Below are 15,474 nucleotides of genomic sequence, written 5' to 3' on the forward strand. Positions count from 1 at the left end.
TGAAAGTTAAGTCAAAAATTTTTATTAAAATATATTACTTAAATAGTGACTCTTAAAAACAAATCATTAGTTTCTTATTCACTTACTTGCTAGATATTTGCTATTTACCTTCTGTCAGGCACATACATTTTGGTTGAATACATTAGGGCTATGATGAAATTTTAAAATCTCGTTTGTTTGTGATAGTGCCTCCCAAACTATGAGTTTATAAACTTTAATATATGTATGTATGATTATACAAAAGGGAATTTAATGGGCACAATTGGTTATGCAACTCTAGGAGAAATATTTAGTTCAAATTATATATATATACACACATACATACATTACTCCTAGAATTGTATACTGTTATAATTTTGTTTTTCAGGTACTATTGACTAAGAAATCCAAACTCCATTTCTTCCAAACATTTTTTTAACTTTTTCTTTTTTTCTCCATTTCCTCTAACCCCTTCCTTCCTTCTTACCAAAACATAGAATCTATTTTCTATATAATATGTAATAGAAAATGAGATATCAAAAAAGTATCAAGAAATTCTTCAGTCTTACAGTTCTTTTCCTTATAGTATTCATTTTAGGAAAGATAACTTTTAAATTCTCTTTTCCTGGCTATTTCTTTTGGATTTGCATTTTGATTTACCAACTGGAGACAAGATTATTGAGTTCTAAACCCAGAATATCTAATTTAGTAGGTCTAAGGTGGTCAAGAACTAGCACTTTTTGTACATTGCCTAGTGTTAAATTTAGGCCTTGTTTTTCCCCCGAAAGCCTTATGTGTTTGAAAGAATTTGATTGTGTGAGTGTTATGCTCATCAGTGTACCATGATGTCTTCACAACTAAGTGTTCTGTCAGGAGGTGAGGCCTGCTTAGAGGAAGTTCACTGGGTTTTAATCTGGGAGCTTATTTCCTTCCCTGGCTCTTGCCTTGTCTCTCTGCTTCTTGACCACCATAATATAAGCAGCTTTCCTTAGTGGCTAGCCTTCCCACTGTGCTGTTTTTGCATTTGGCCCTGCCAACCTTAAGATGAAAACTTGAAAAACATGTAAGACAAAATAAATCTCCCCCGCCTTTACGTCATGGGTGTAGAGTATTGTATTGCACTACGGTTGCATTCAATATGGCTGATTCTGGCACTGCATGTAGTGGAAAATTGCTTAGAAGGCAAAATAATGTGAGACCTGTTGAACTTCATGGGTCATGATAATGACCCCTGACAAGTTTTTAATTTTAATTAATTTGTGGACATAGCCATGATTATAATCTACCGTTTTATTGGTTAGAAATATTAAATGAAAAACCTTTATTTAATATTCACTAATTTAAAGATTTACTTATTTAAAACCTCATCTAAATGAGTTTTATGAAAAAATGTTACACATTTTAGATAGAGGACATATTAGATATTAAACTGATAAGAACAGAAACTACATTTGATCTTAGCCAAAAGACTGAGAAGCCATTGTTACACATATTGGATACCAGTGTTTCTCTGTCTGACATCTGTTTTACAAGATTTATAGTAACATTGTGGTGAATATCTTGAAGGCCTACTTGATGTTATAAAATAAATAAATGTATAGTATTTCTTAAGCATCTCATCACTTTAAAAATGTGTTTGTACATGGTACATAAATTATTGCTTTTCAGTTAACATACAATATTAAACAGGAACTACAGGTTCAGCACTTTGGCAAATTAAGCAGACGTTTTAGCAATGATTAAAATATTTGATGTCTTTCTTATTTCAGTTTTGTTTTATGATGCTGGAAATAAATTTTAAAATTTGGGGTTTAGGAATCTAAAAAGGCTTGAAAATGATACATTTGAGATATAGTGTGGAATATGAATTAGTGTATTACAGAGAGGACCAATTGATCGTTAAAAGTTGTGACTGCCCAGAGGACAGACTTAAAAGACACAATATGAGAGAAAAGAAAGTACATGATGTCTGAGTAATTGCATGACGAATACAATGAAAATCAGTCTGGGTCTGGAGGAGTGAATATTTCTGCAAGCAGGGAGGGATCCCAGGTTCCTGAGGCACCTCGGCCTGTGCCCAGCCGCGCCTAGCCATCAGCGTGCAGAGGAGGAGCTGGGCGGAGCCGGAGTGCCTGCAGAAGCCCCTTCCTTTGTCTGGAGGAGTGAATATTTCTGCAAGCAAGGAGGGATCCCAAGTTCCTGAGGCACCTCGGCCTGTGCCCAGCCGCGCCTAGCCATCGGCGTGCAGAGGAGGAGCTGGGCGGATCCGGAGTGCCTGCAGAAGCCCCTTCCTTTGTCTGGAGGACTGTGGATATCTCTGCAAGCAGGGAGGGATCACAGGCTCCTGAGGCACTGTGGCCTGTGGCGAGTACCCTAACCCGGCTGCGATTCAAGAGCTGTGGATCTACCAAGGGGCAGGTGGGCGCACAGTGTCCATGAGGCCCAGCTTGTCTGGAACCGCGGAGTTCTGAACAAGCAGAGGAAGGCCATTGGTTCTGCAGGCCCAATGGCCTGGGGTAGAGTGGTGCCAGAGTCTCAGTAGCTGCAAACATAGAAGGGGATTTTCAACAGATCCTGAGGAGGCTTTCAAATAACACTTGAAACACAGAAATATAGGAAAATGACAAAACGAAAGACCAAATAACAACCTCAAACCTCCAGCCCATGTCATGAAACCCTAGGAGGAATGTATTTAGAAGAAAATATATCCCATCCTCCTCATATATCAGACACAATAGCTACTGAAGTTGACAAGCAACTCCAGGAAGCTTTAAAGAAATTCAAACTCGAAATAATATCCCAGATAAAAGAAGAAATGATAAAAGAAATGAAAGAGATTCTAAATATATCTAAAGAAAACACAGATAAAAAATTGGAGGAACTAAACAAAAAGATAGAATCCCTAGATGAGCAATATAAGAAACAAACAGAATACATAATGCAGATGCACAGAGATATACAGGAAATAAAAAACTCCACTGAAAGTTGTAAAAACCACCTTAATGAAAGTGAAGATAGAATTTCAGACCTTGAAGACAGGATTGCAGCTAGTGAACAGGAAAGGAAAGATCTTTTAAAAATAACAAGGAATCAGGAAACAACAATTCAACAACTGCAAGATGATGCAAGGAAGAATAGCATAAGAATGATAGGGATTAATGAAAAAGGAGACAACATAAAGGATATCAAGAGGATATTTAGAGAAGCAATAGCTGAAAACTTCCCAAGCATGAGATCAGAAACTGACATCAGGATCAGTGAAGCATATAGAACTCCAAATAGTCATAACCAAAATAAAACTACACCCAGACATATAATAATCACCATCCCAGAAATCCAACACAAGAATAGATTATTAAAAGCTGTCAGAGAGAAAAGACAGATCACTTATAAAGGAAAACCTATCAGAATCACAGCAGACTTCTCATCACAAACAATAAAGTCAAGAAGAGCATGGAGTGAAGTATTCCAGATCCTAAAGCAAAATGATTTCCATCCTAGACTGATATATCCTGCAAAACTATCATTTAAAATAGATGGTGAAATACGATACTTCCATGACAAAGAACAGCTGAAGAACTTCATGAACACCAAACCAACCCTGCAAAAAATATTGAAAGGCAGTTTAGATACACAAAGGAAAAAACCACTAAGCAAAGCAAATAATTAAACAGAACAGAAAGATAAAGATGCAACAGCAGAGAGATAAGATTCCTACAATTAACCAATATTTAACAGTAATAACCATTAATGTAAATGGTCTCAAGGCACCAACCAAAAGAAACGGACTAGCAGAATGGATCAAGAAACAAAATCCAACCATATGCTGTTTACAGGAAACCCATCTAACCCAGAAGGATATTCACAGACTGAAAGTCAAAGGATGGAAAACAATTCTTCATGCAGCAGGAATCCAAAAAAAGGCAGGAGTAGCCATTCTGTTTGCAGACAACGTGAACTTTAAACCAACAATGACCATAAAGGATAAAGAAGGACACTACATACTCGTAAGGGGAAAACTCCAAGAGGAAGAGATAACTATCTTAAATATATATGGACCAAACTCCAGAGCACCCAGTTATATAAAACAATTATTAACAGAAATGAAAACTCAAATTATCGGTAACACAATTGTAACAGGAGACCTTAATACGCCATTGACACCAAGGGACAGATCGACCAGACAGAAAATGAGTAAAGAAATAACAGAACTGAATCATACCTGTGAACAAATGGGTTTGATAGACATATACAGAATGTTCCACCCAACAACATCAGAATACACATTCTTCTCAGCAGTACATGGATCATTTTCAAAAATAGACCATATATTAGCTCACAGAACATATTTAAACAAGTGCAAAAGAGCTGAAATCATCCCTTGCATGTTATCGGATCACAGCGCTCTGAAATTAGAAATTAACGATAAAAGATACTGCAAAAATCCCACAAACACATGGAAACTGAATAACACACTCTTGAATAATCAGTGGGTCACAGAAGAAATTAAAGAAGAAATCAAACAATACCTAAAAGAAAATGAAAATGCAGATACAACTTACCGGAATCTGTGGGATGCAATGAAAGCCGTCCTGAGAGGAAAATTTATTGCACTGAGTTCCCACATCAGGAAAACAGAACGAATACAAATAAATAACTTGATGCTACACCTCAAACAGCTAGAAAAAGAAGAGCAAGTCAAGCCCAAAGCCAAAAGAAGAGAGGAAATTATAAAAATCAGAGCAGAAATCAATGCAATAGAGACTAAGAAAACAGTCCAAAGGATCAACAAATCAAAGAGTTGGTTCTTTGAAAGAATAAATAAAATCGATAAGCCCCTAGCCAACCTTATTAAAAAAAGGGAAGAAAAAGCTCAAATTCATGCAATAAGAAATAAAAAAGGAGAAGTCACTACAGACCCAATAGAAATACAGAAGATCATCAACACCTATTTCGAAAACCTCTACTCTCAAAAGTTTGATAACACAGAAGAAATAGACAGATTCTTAGAAGCATATGAAGTGCCAAACCTAGATCAAGAGGATGTAAAATTGTTGAATAACCCAATCTCGGTTACCTAAATTGAAAATGTAATTAAGTCCTTACCCACCAAGAAGAGCCCAGGCCCAGATGGATTCACTGCAGAATTCTACAAGAAATACAAAGAAGACCTAATGCCGACACTCCTCAAACTATTCAATGAAATTTAAAGAGAAGCAATCCTTCCTAAGTCATTCCTGGAAGCAAATATCACTCTAGTACCAAAACCTGAGAAAGACCCAACTAAAAAAGAGAACTATAGACCGATCTCCCTAATGAACACAGATGCAAAAATACTCAATAAAATATTGGCAAATAGGATCCAGCAAATCATCAAGAAGATTATACACCATGACCAAGTGGGATTCATCCCAGGAATGCAAGGATGGTTCAACATACGCAAATCAATAAATGTAATCCACCATATCAATAAAGCCAAAAATAAGAATCACATGATTATTTCTATAGATGCAGAAAAAGCCTTCGATAAGGTCCAACACTTATTCATGATAAAAACTCTACAGAAAATTGGAATAGATGGTCTTTACCTCAATATAATAAAGGCCATTTATGACAAACCAACAGCCAGCATCATACTAAATGGCCAAAAATTGAAAGCCTTTACTTTAAAATCAGGCACAAGACAAGGATGTCCTTTATCACCACTCCTATTTAATATAGTACTGGAAGTACTAGCCAGAGCAATTAGGCAAGAAAGAGAAATAAAAGGGGTAAAGATAGGAAAAGAAGAAGTTAAGTTGTCATTGTTTGCAGATGACATGATACTCTACATAGAAGACCCCCTAAGCTCCATTGAAAGACTCTTAGATACAATAAATAAATTCAGTAATGTGGCTGGATACAAAATCCATACTCAGAAATCAATAGCATTCCTATACACAAACAACAAAACCACAGAGAGGGAAATAAGGGAAATTGGACTATTCACATTAGCAAGCAAAAAAATGAAATATTTAGGAATTACTCTTACGAAAGAAGTGAAAGACTTATACAGTGAAAACTATAATACACTGAAAAAGGAAATTGAAGATGATCTCAGAAAATGGAAAGACATCCCTTGCTCATGGATAGGAAGAACAAACATAGTGAAGATGGCCATTCTCCCAAAACTCTTATACAGATTCAATGCAATCCCAATAGAAATACCATCAACATACCTTATAGATCTAGAGAAATCACTCCTAAATTTCATCTGGAACCAGAAGAGACCTAGAATCGCAAAAGCAATTCTAAGCAGCAAAGACAAAGCAGGAGGCATCACAATCCCTGACTTGAAATTATACTACAAAGCAACAGTAGTAAAATCAACATGGTATTGGAATCAAAACAGAGCTGAAGATCAATGGAATAGATTAGGAGATACTACCACAACTACAAACACACTCAACCACCTTATATTTGATAAAGGAGCCAAGCAGGTTCACTGGAAGAACGACAGTCTCTTTAATAAATGGTGCTGGAAAAACTGGCTCTCCATTTGCCAAAAACTAAAGCTAGACCCATGTCTATCACCATGTACTAAATTAAAATCTAAATGGGTCAAAGATCTGAATATTAAAACAGAAACGCTAAATCTATTGGAATACAAATTGGGTAGAAACCTTGGAAACATAGGAGTAGGTAGAGAATTCATGAACAGGACTCAAACCGCACGGGAAATACTTCCCAGAATCAATAACTGGGACCACTTCTTATTAAAAAGTTTCTGCATGTCAAAAGAAATCTCCAGCATAGTGAAAAGAAAACCCACAAACTGGGAAAAGATTTTAGTGAACTCTCTCTCAGACAAGGGACTCTTGTCTAAAACATATAAAGAATTAAAAAAACTCAGACCTCCAAAATTCAAAGATCCAATCCAAAAATGGGCATCTGAGATGAATATGCAATTCTCAGATGAAGAAATGCAAATGGCAAATAAATACATGAAAAAATGCTCATCATCATTGGTCATTAGAGAAATGCAAATTAAAATCACACTGAGATACCATCTCACTCCTGAAAGAATGGCCAGGATCAAGAAAACCAACAACAACAAATGCTGGAGAGGCTGTGGGGAAAAAGGAACTCTCCTGCACTGTTGGTGGGAGTGTAGACTGGTACAGCCTTTGTGGAGGTCTGTCTGGAGGTTTCTCAAAAAGTTGGGACTGGAAATCCCATTTATTCCAGCTATTCCACTTCTAGGCATATTCCCAGAAAACTGAAAGCATCATACCACAGGGATATATATGCACCTATGTTTATAGCAGCACAATTTGTAATCGCCAGATCTTGGAAACAACCCAAGTGTCCATCAACTGAGGAATGGATAAAAAAGTTGTGGCATTTCTATATAATGGAGTATTATTCAGCTATAAAGAAGGATCACATTGAAATATTTATCAATAAATGGGTGCAGCTTGAGACCATACTCATAAGTGAAATAAATCAATCTTGCATGTATGAATACCGAATAGTTTCCCTAATGTAAGTAATGATTCAAATATATAAAAATATGTGATAATCGTGATTCCCCATTATGTGGCCTTGAAGCCTTATAAAATTTTCACTTATTAATTAGAAAGGCTTTATTCTGGGCTTCTTGATACGGAAATATTTGAAGCTATAGTATATGAAGTTTTATCCAAATATTTTAAGGAAAAAGACAGACACTATGGTAACTACTATTCTTTAAAAAAATTATTTAGCTATTTCTTATGTTTATTTTAATTAAGGGAAAAATTTATAAAATTAGGATATATAATAGTAACTCTTTTCGATCTCCTATTAACTTGTTTTGAAGTCCTGTAATACTCCCACGATCTTGTTTTGACTGATTAGACTCTGTTCCATTCTGTTCGATAGTAGCAAGTCTGAGGGTATAGGCAACTAATTTGAAGGCAATAAGATTCACAAAGATGCCCATTCTGGTTTGACTATTGCCTCCTTTGGAAGTCCTGTAATGTTCACAATGCCTAAGTTTTATTGGTCTTGTTCTCCACTGTTTTGTCCAACTTTATAATATCTAATGAGATAGACAATTCCTTTTAAGGAAACAAGAGACAACGTTGATAACCATTGTTAATAACCTTGTACTCTGTTCTACATCATGTGCTATGTCTATCCTTGGTTTTGACTTACAGCTTTGTTTTGCCATATTTGACTTTATTCTCCCCCCCCAAAAAAAAAGTAATAAGAACTAAGGAGTAATAAAATCCAAAATGTGTAAATTTTTTTGTAAATAGAGAGGGAGGAAAAAAAAAAGAGCTCTAACGGATATAACAGCAAGTGTGTTTAGGGGTGTTAAATAGCTGACTATATTAATGTTTTTGGATCATTGAACACAGCTGTTTGCAGTCTCTCTGTTTGAATGTCTACTTTGTATTCTTTGATACTGTCATTTGAGCAACTATTTCCAAGATGATAATATGTAATCTATTAACAGGTGATTTCTTACTGTTATGTTTTTTTTTGTAGTTCTGTATTATGTGTAACCTTACACTGCTTTGTTTTGTTTTGTTTTTGTCTTTTTCCTCTTAAATAAAAAAAAAAAAAGAAAATCAGTCTGGGAGTCTAAAGTAAAATACATCATAAAAACTAACCCAAGTATTATATTGGCAGTAGAATTTATTCCTCAGATCCTGATGAATTGAGGTTTTATACAAAGAGTAAACAAATTGGCTGTGGCCAGATTTTCCTAGTGTCTATTTGAAAATATGGTTTTATGCTGAGATATTCATAACTATTTATTTTAGTATTGTCCCTGGATGATTTTATGTTTCAAAGGCAGAATTAAATAATTATACTAGATATTCTGTGGCCTTAAGGTTTGAAATATTTCCCATTTGGACCTTTACAGAAAAAAATTTCTCTGCCTCCAATAATAAACCGCAGTGTGAAATATCAGTCTCTCTATCCTTAATTGCCTGTGTATAACAAGATTAGAGACTTTCATCGTAACTCAAGTTAATTTAGTGCTTCCTTTACTAAGAAGGTCTTGCTGTTAAGATAAGGAAAGAAGGGGAAAGAAACACCAGCTATACATTATAACAAAGATTTTCATTTAGTTAGTTGTGTACTGAAAATATCTCTTTAGTTCAAAGACCTTACTGTAAGTCAGAAAAGATATATTGGACATTTCTAAGTAGGATGACATCACTAGATATGTTTTTTAGAAAACCCTCAAATATCACATAGAACCCTTTTATTTTCTCTTCTCTAATACTACAACAGAATGTAGAGGGTATGTGTCAAGATCAGAGCTGGTTTTCAAGTTTGTGGAATCATATTTGACACTCAGTATCAATATTCCTTTTCCTTTAATTTATATAATAAAATCTCACAAAAGAACTGTTCTTTGTGTGACTTGTTTGTGAAGCCTACATTACCCAGCAGTTGGTCAATCAGAAATTTTGTTTATCACACACTGAAAGTTCCACACTTGTTAAGGATAGTGCACTATAGATTCTAGATTGATACTATGGAAGCAATCAGAAGACTAGTTTACTATCAAACATAGTCTTAGTGTATTTAGACTACTAAAACAAAACACCATTAGGTGACTGACAAACGATAAACATTTATTTCCTGTACTTCTAAATACTGAGAAGTCTAGGATCAAGTCATGACCATATTCATAATCTAATGAGGACTTTCTGGACCATCATTGTGGCTTCTACCAGTATCTTCTTATAGTAGAAGGGATGAGGTAGCTCCCTGGAGCTTCTCTTATAAGAGCACTAATCTAACCATGAGGGCTACACTCTCATGATCTAATCAGTTTCCAAAGGTCCTATCCCTAATGCCATCACTTTGGGCACCAGGATTTCAATATATCAATTTCAAGAGATGCAAACAAAGAGAACATAGTAGATTCTTTATAGGTTTTGCTGGTCCTGAACTTAATAAAGCTCACAACTTTTAGTAGATCATATCCTGACAGGTACGTTTAAAATGGTATCCTAGTGAGTCAAAGGGAAGATTTCTGCACAAAGAATAAACCTGGAAAATATATCCCCCATGCTGTATATGCATAAGCCCAAAGCATAATGATCTTCTTAAAATGATTTGATTTGCAAGGTATTTTTTCCTATTTAATTAGGTTAACTATCTGGGAGATTTTCAACTTAGAAAAAATGCTATTTTAAGTAATTATTTAAGTAATGGTATTTTAAATAATTACAAATGGTATTTAAATAATTATGAACTAGAACTTTAGAAACTGATTTTCCTTGAGACTGAGACTTTCTTTAAAATAGCATGAATTTTCAGTTTAAAAATGTAGAATGACTTTTAAAATCACTTGTATAGCATCATCTTGCATCTTTATTTTTGAAACACTTGCAGGTATACTCATAACTTAGGAACTTTTAATACGTGGTGATATTTTTTATTATAGCAAGATGTGTTTTTAAAATGTATCCTACTTCTTAATCTGTAAGAGAAAGACAATTTGAAGAATGGTAGAAAAATGCTGATATTTTATAGGTGATAAAACTGCTAGCTGTGGCCATTCCTGCTATTGTTATTCCAGCAGAGGAACTTACTTCCTCTGCAGGTATGTGCTTGGATAATCTCGTCCCAATACAGGCAAATATTTGTGTAATTATTCATTTTTCCATTAGGAATCACACATTAATCATGTGCCCCCAATTAATACCTGCAAGACTCGTGCCCAATTGATCTACAGTTAGGTTGGTACTGGACTTACAGTTTTATATAAAAACACAGTGGCAATTTTCTCATTTTCATTTTTCAAATTGACCTCCTGACATACCTGCTTCTGTTCCTTGCAGCTGTAAACATTATTTTCATAATGTAGAATCATAGGGAATTTTTTCTATAATTTATATTTTCCTCAATGGCTGAATCTTTTTAGAGTGACATTGCATTGGAGAAATTAGGCTTAAATTCTGTTTTTCATGTATTTCTGAGAAATTATTATCAGGGTCACTGTTTGAAAAATCACTGGCTAGGGCTTATATCATTGTCAGAATTGACCTGTAGTTGATTCCTCTATGATCTTTACTGGTAACAAGTTAGGTCTATCCTTCCATGTGAGGTTTTGTAGTTTTTCTTTTAACTCTACTCTGGAATAATGACCAACTTTTCTTGTTTAGTAAGCCCTTCATCTGTGAGTCTTTCATATCTAAGAATTTAAGCAACCAAAAATCAGAAAAGTTTGAAAAAAAATTCTGATTTGAGCATGCATCAACTTTTTTCCATGTCATTATATACAAACATATGGTATAACTGCTATTTATGTGAAACTTATATTATGTTACTTGTTAGAATCTAGAGTTAATTTAAATCATGCAGGAGAGTGCTGGATGATTAACCCCAATGCTGTGCCATTTTACAGAAAAGACATGAGTGTGTAAGGTTTTGTCCACAGGAAGACCTAAAACCAGTCTCTCCAGGATATTGAGAGACCATTGTACAATTCCTGTTACATTTTTACTCTACTCATATATGTGATTAATAATTTTAAATTTACTTATTTTGCTTAATAAATATTTTTGAGGATACAGTAGGCTATACCTATCATATAGGCGCATAACAAATATGGTTTCCAAACATAGACATGCACATATTCACATTTTTTGGATAACATAACCAGTTTTTCTTTTGTGTATACAATTAATATTTTAACATTTTAAATAATTCATTATGCAAAATATTTGTTGCCACTGATCATCTCAAAATATCCCCCCTGGCTTCACATAGACTTACCCAGTTGTTCTTGCCACTTTGGAAGTAGTTCCGGAAATCTTTCTTGACTGTCTTCAGAAGATGTGATGAAAGACGGTGGTGAATGCTGTGTCTTTGCTTGGAAAAGCAGGCTTGTAACAATATTACAGTATGTTCTCACCCACTTTATTCATCTGACCTAGCACCATGTAACTGTGGATCTTCCCCAAAGTCAAAATGACCACAAAAGGTGAATATGCTGAATCAATGCAGGACTTCAAGGCAGTCACCACGGGATAACTAAAGATACACCCACTATAGACAGACAGAAAGACAGATGGACAGACAGACACAAACACCCCAGTCACAATGCAACTGAAAATTATCATTTTTGAATACTGTTAAATAAATATGATGATTGAAATATTCCCCTCGTGGCTACCCAATTGATTAAATTCATTTACTCAAAAGATGCTTCTTTCCTTTGCTACTCTGAAGAGCCAAACTCTGTAAAATTGTGCCCAAATGTGAATCTGTTTCAGGGATATTTCTTTCTAATCTCTGGGCAATTTCTTCTTGCTTGAGTATTATTCTGTCTTAATTTTAGTTTCCTCTGGGTGCTATGATGAACACAGTACACTGGGGAGTTTATAAACAAGTGACATTTGTTTCTCATGCTTTCATAAATCCAAATCAAGAGCTATACATCTGAGTTTCCTGGCTTACAGGAAAGAAGGTGACTTTTCCCAGCGTCCTTACAGGGTGAAAAGAGCGAGATAGCTCTCTGAGGTCTCATTATTAACAGCACAAAACCTATTAAGCTGATTTAATCACCTTCCCAAAAGACTTTATATCGTCATAGCATCACCATGAAGTTTAGGATTTTAGCATATGGATAATAAGGGCCACTAGGACATTCATACCATATCCTTTGATTGCTACCCTTCAATGAGTTCTGATGAGAGATTAAAATAACTAACTCCATTCTCCTTCACAATAAAATCACATATTCTTATTTAATTTACTTGTAAATAAAGCTTCTTTATGCATAAAGTATACCCGTATCTGAAAAATAAAATGTACTGAGAAAGGTGTAGGGATTTCATTGTATCTTTTATTTTTAATTTAATTCATCTTATTGGTACATGTTGATATGCATCATGATAATATTAACCATATTGAATCTGTACCTATAGATGATATGTTTTAATTCTTCTCTTTTCCCTTTTTTCCCCTTCCTTCAATTCTTCATTCTCACCTTTTAATAAAAACTTAGTTTCATTTTTCCCTTTTTCTTTTTCCTTTCCTTTTCACTCCCCGCTCCACATATTCCCTTACCATTTGAAATTTTCTTCTCATTTCATAATATCTGTTGTACATAATAAGTCCTTACACTTTTGGTTTCTCACACTAGAGAAATAATGCAATATTTAAATACATGTGTCTGATTTATTTCATTTAAGTGCATGGTCTCAAGATGTATCCATTTACCTAGAAACGTCTCAATTTTATCCTTTTTTTGGCAGAATAGTACTCCATTGTATATAAAAAAGACATCTTCTTTATGCATTCTTCAGTTGATGGGTTGCCAAGATTTAGCTATTACAAACTATGCCACTATAAATGTGTGTGTGCATATATCACTGTTGTATGATGCTTTTAATTCTGTCAGGAAGATACCAAGAAAGAGAATAACTGGGATAAATAGAATCTTTAGTTTTTTGAGAAATTTTCACACTGATTTACGCCATGGTTGTACAAGTCTAGATACTCACCAACAGTGGAGAAGCATTCTTATATTCCCACAGCCATGCTGGCATTTGTTATTAATTGATTTCTTGATAACAGCCATTCTTTCTGGAGTGAAATGGAATCTCAGTATTGTTTTAGATTTCATGTCTTAAATTGCCAGTGACGTTGAACATTTTTTTCATATAATGTCTTTTCTACTTCTTTGTCTCAAAAACCCCTGTTTATTTCAAATGCCCATTTTGGATTGGGTCTTTAAATTTGAGGGATCTCATTGTTTTAAGTTCTTTATGTATTCTAGATATTACGCCTGTATCTGAGGAACAGCTTGCAATTGTTTTTCTCACTCTGTGGCTTGTCTCTTCTCCCTGTTGGAGGTTTCTTTGGCTGTGCAAAGGCTTTTCAGTAAGATCAGATCCCAGTTGGTGATTCTTTGTAATATTTGTCATGCAGTTAGGGTTTTGGCCATAAAGTCTTTGCCTACACATATGTTTTCAAGAGTTCAAATTTAGTTAGTGTTTTTGCTTAGTAATCAGATGTTTGATCCATTTTGATTTTAGATTAGTGCATGGTGAGAGATACGTTTTTTTTTTTTTTTTTAATTGTAAGCACTCAGAAAGCCAGTTTTTCTAACATCATTTATTAAAGAGGCTATCTTTCTTACAGTGAATGTGTTTGGCCACTTGGTCAAACATAAGATGCCTGATTGTGTTTGGTATTGTTTTTACATCCTGTAGTCTGCTTCCTTCATCTTTGGCTCTTTTTTTTTTTTTTTTGCCAGCAGTTTGCTGATTGTATTACAGTAGCTTTGCAATGATGTCTCTTGCTTGCTTTTCTTGCTCAGAATTCTGAGTCCTATTCTAGGACTCTTACAAAATGAATTTTAGGATCATTTTTTGTAATTCTGTAAGGTGGGCTATTGGTATTTTGATCAGGATTGCATTAAATCTGAGTAATAAATTTGATAGTAAAGCCATTTTCACTATATTGAAACAATATAGAACAGTATCCAAAAAAAGGGATATCTTTCATTATCTGAAATTTTTTGCATTTATATTCATTAGAGAAATTGGCCTGTCATTCTCTTTTTTGGTTGGATCCTCCTCTGGTTTGGTGCCAGGGTAATGCTCACTTACAGGAATGAGTTTGGGAGTACTGGTTCACTTTCAATTTCAATAAAGATTTTGAAGAATAGGGACTTTATATGTTCCCTGAATATCTTTCAGGGTTTCTCAGGAAATCCATCATGACCTGGGCTTTTCTTTTTTGGTAGGTTTCTAATTTAGCATCTTCAATTTCATTGACTAACATTGAGTTATTTATAAAATTTATATTTTCTTGATTCAGCTTTTGTTATTCATATTTATCTAGGAATCTGTCCATTTTGTCTGAGTTTTTCATCATATTAGAATACAGGTTCTTTAAGTAGGTGGAAATTTTAATCTCTTGCATATCTGAGTGAATGTTTCATGAATTCCTTTTTTTCCTGTGTTGGGCATTTAGATTTCCCCATCATTTTTTTAAACTTCTCTATATTTGAATTATGTCTTCTCTAAATTTAATGATAATGCCCTTTATTATGGGCATCATGTCTGAAGTTATCTGAGAAGTGCTTTGTGATTTGAATTTTTTCTAGAGCCCCATTTGTTTGATTTGTTACTTCTGCTGTTAACCAGTTCAGGGAGTCCAGGAGCATGGCTTTCAAATTGTTAGACTTTATTGTCCCCTGCGTTTGTATTTGGCAAGCTGGAAATCTGGGATTGCATCTTGCTTCTCTGTCTTCTCGTTTTGTATTTTAAAAAAATTTAAAAATATTTATTTAAAGAGAAAACAAAACAAAACAGTAAAAGGGTACAATACAGACTTTCAAGAAAAAAATATATAGCAAGGAATCACTAGTTAATAGATTACATATTATCATCTTAGAAATAGTTGTTCAAATTTCAAAATTAAAGCATACAAAGTGGACATTCAAACAGTGAGACTGCAAACAGTTCTGTTCAGTGACCCAACAAAAAC

At 34.5% G+C, this 15,474-nt stretch overlaps 1 protein-coding gene and 1 pseudogene across 1 annotated transcript in view; one reads left to right on the forward strand and one right to left on the reverse strand.

Annotated features, from left to right (window-relative positions):
- The window catches only part of Malrd1 (MAM and LDL receptor class A domain containing 1), a 647,937-nt gene that overhangs the window by 223,834 nt on the left and 408,629 nt on the right, over window positions 1-15,474 (forward strand). The gene's annotated exons all lie outside the window — the stretch shown is intronic.
- LOC111755230 (U2 spliceosomal RNA) lies at window positions 1,352-1,460 on the reverse strand (annotated as a pseudogene).

This window comes from Cavia porcellus, unplaced genomic scaffold, assembly GCF_034190915.1.
Source record: "Cavia porcellus strain 051 isolate PalLab524CR breed Dunkin Hartley unplaced genomic scaffold, mCavPor4.1 scaffold_27, whole genome shotgun sequence".
NCBI classification, from domain to species: domain Eukaryota; kingdom Metazoa; phylum Chordata; class Mammalia; order Rodentia; family Caviidae; genus Cavia; species Cavia porcellus.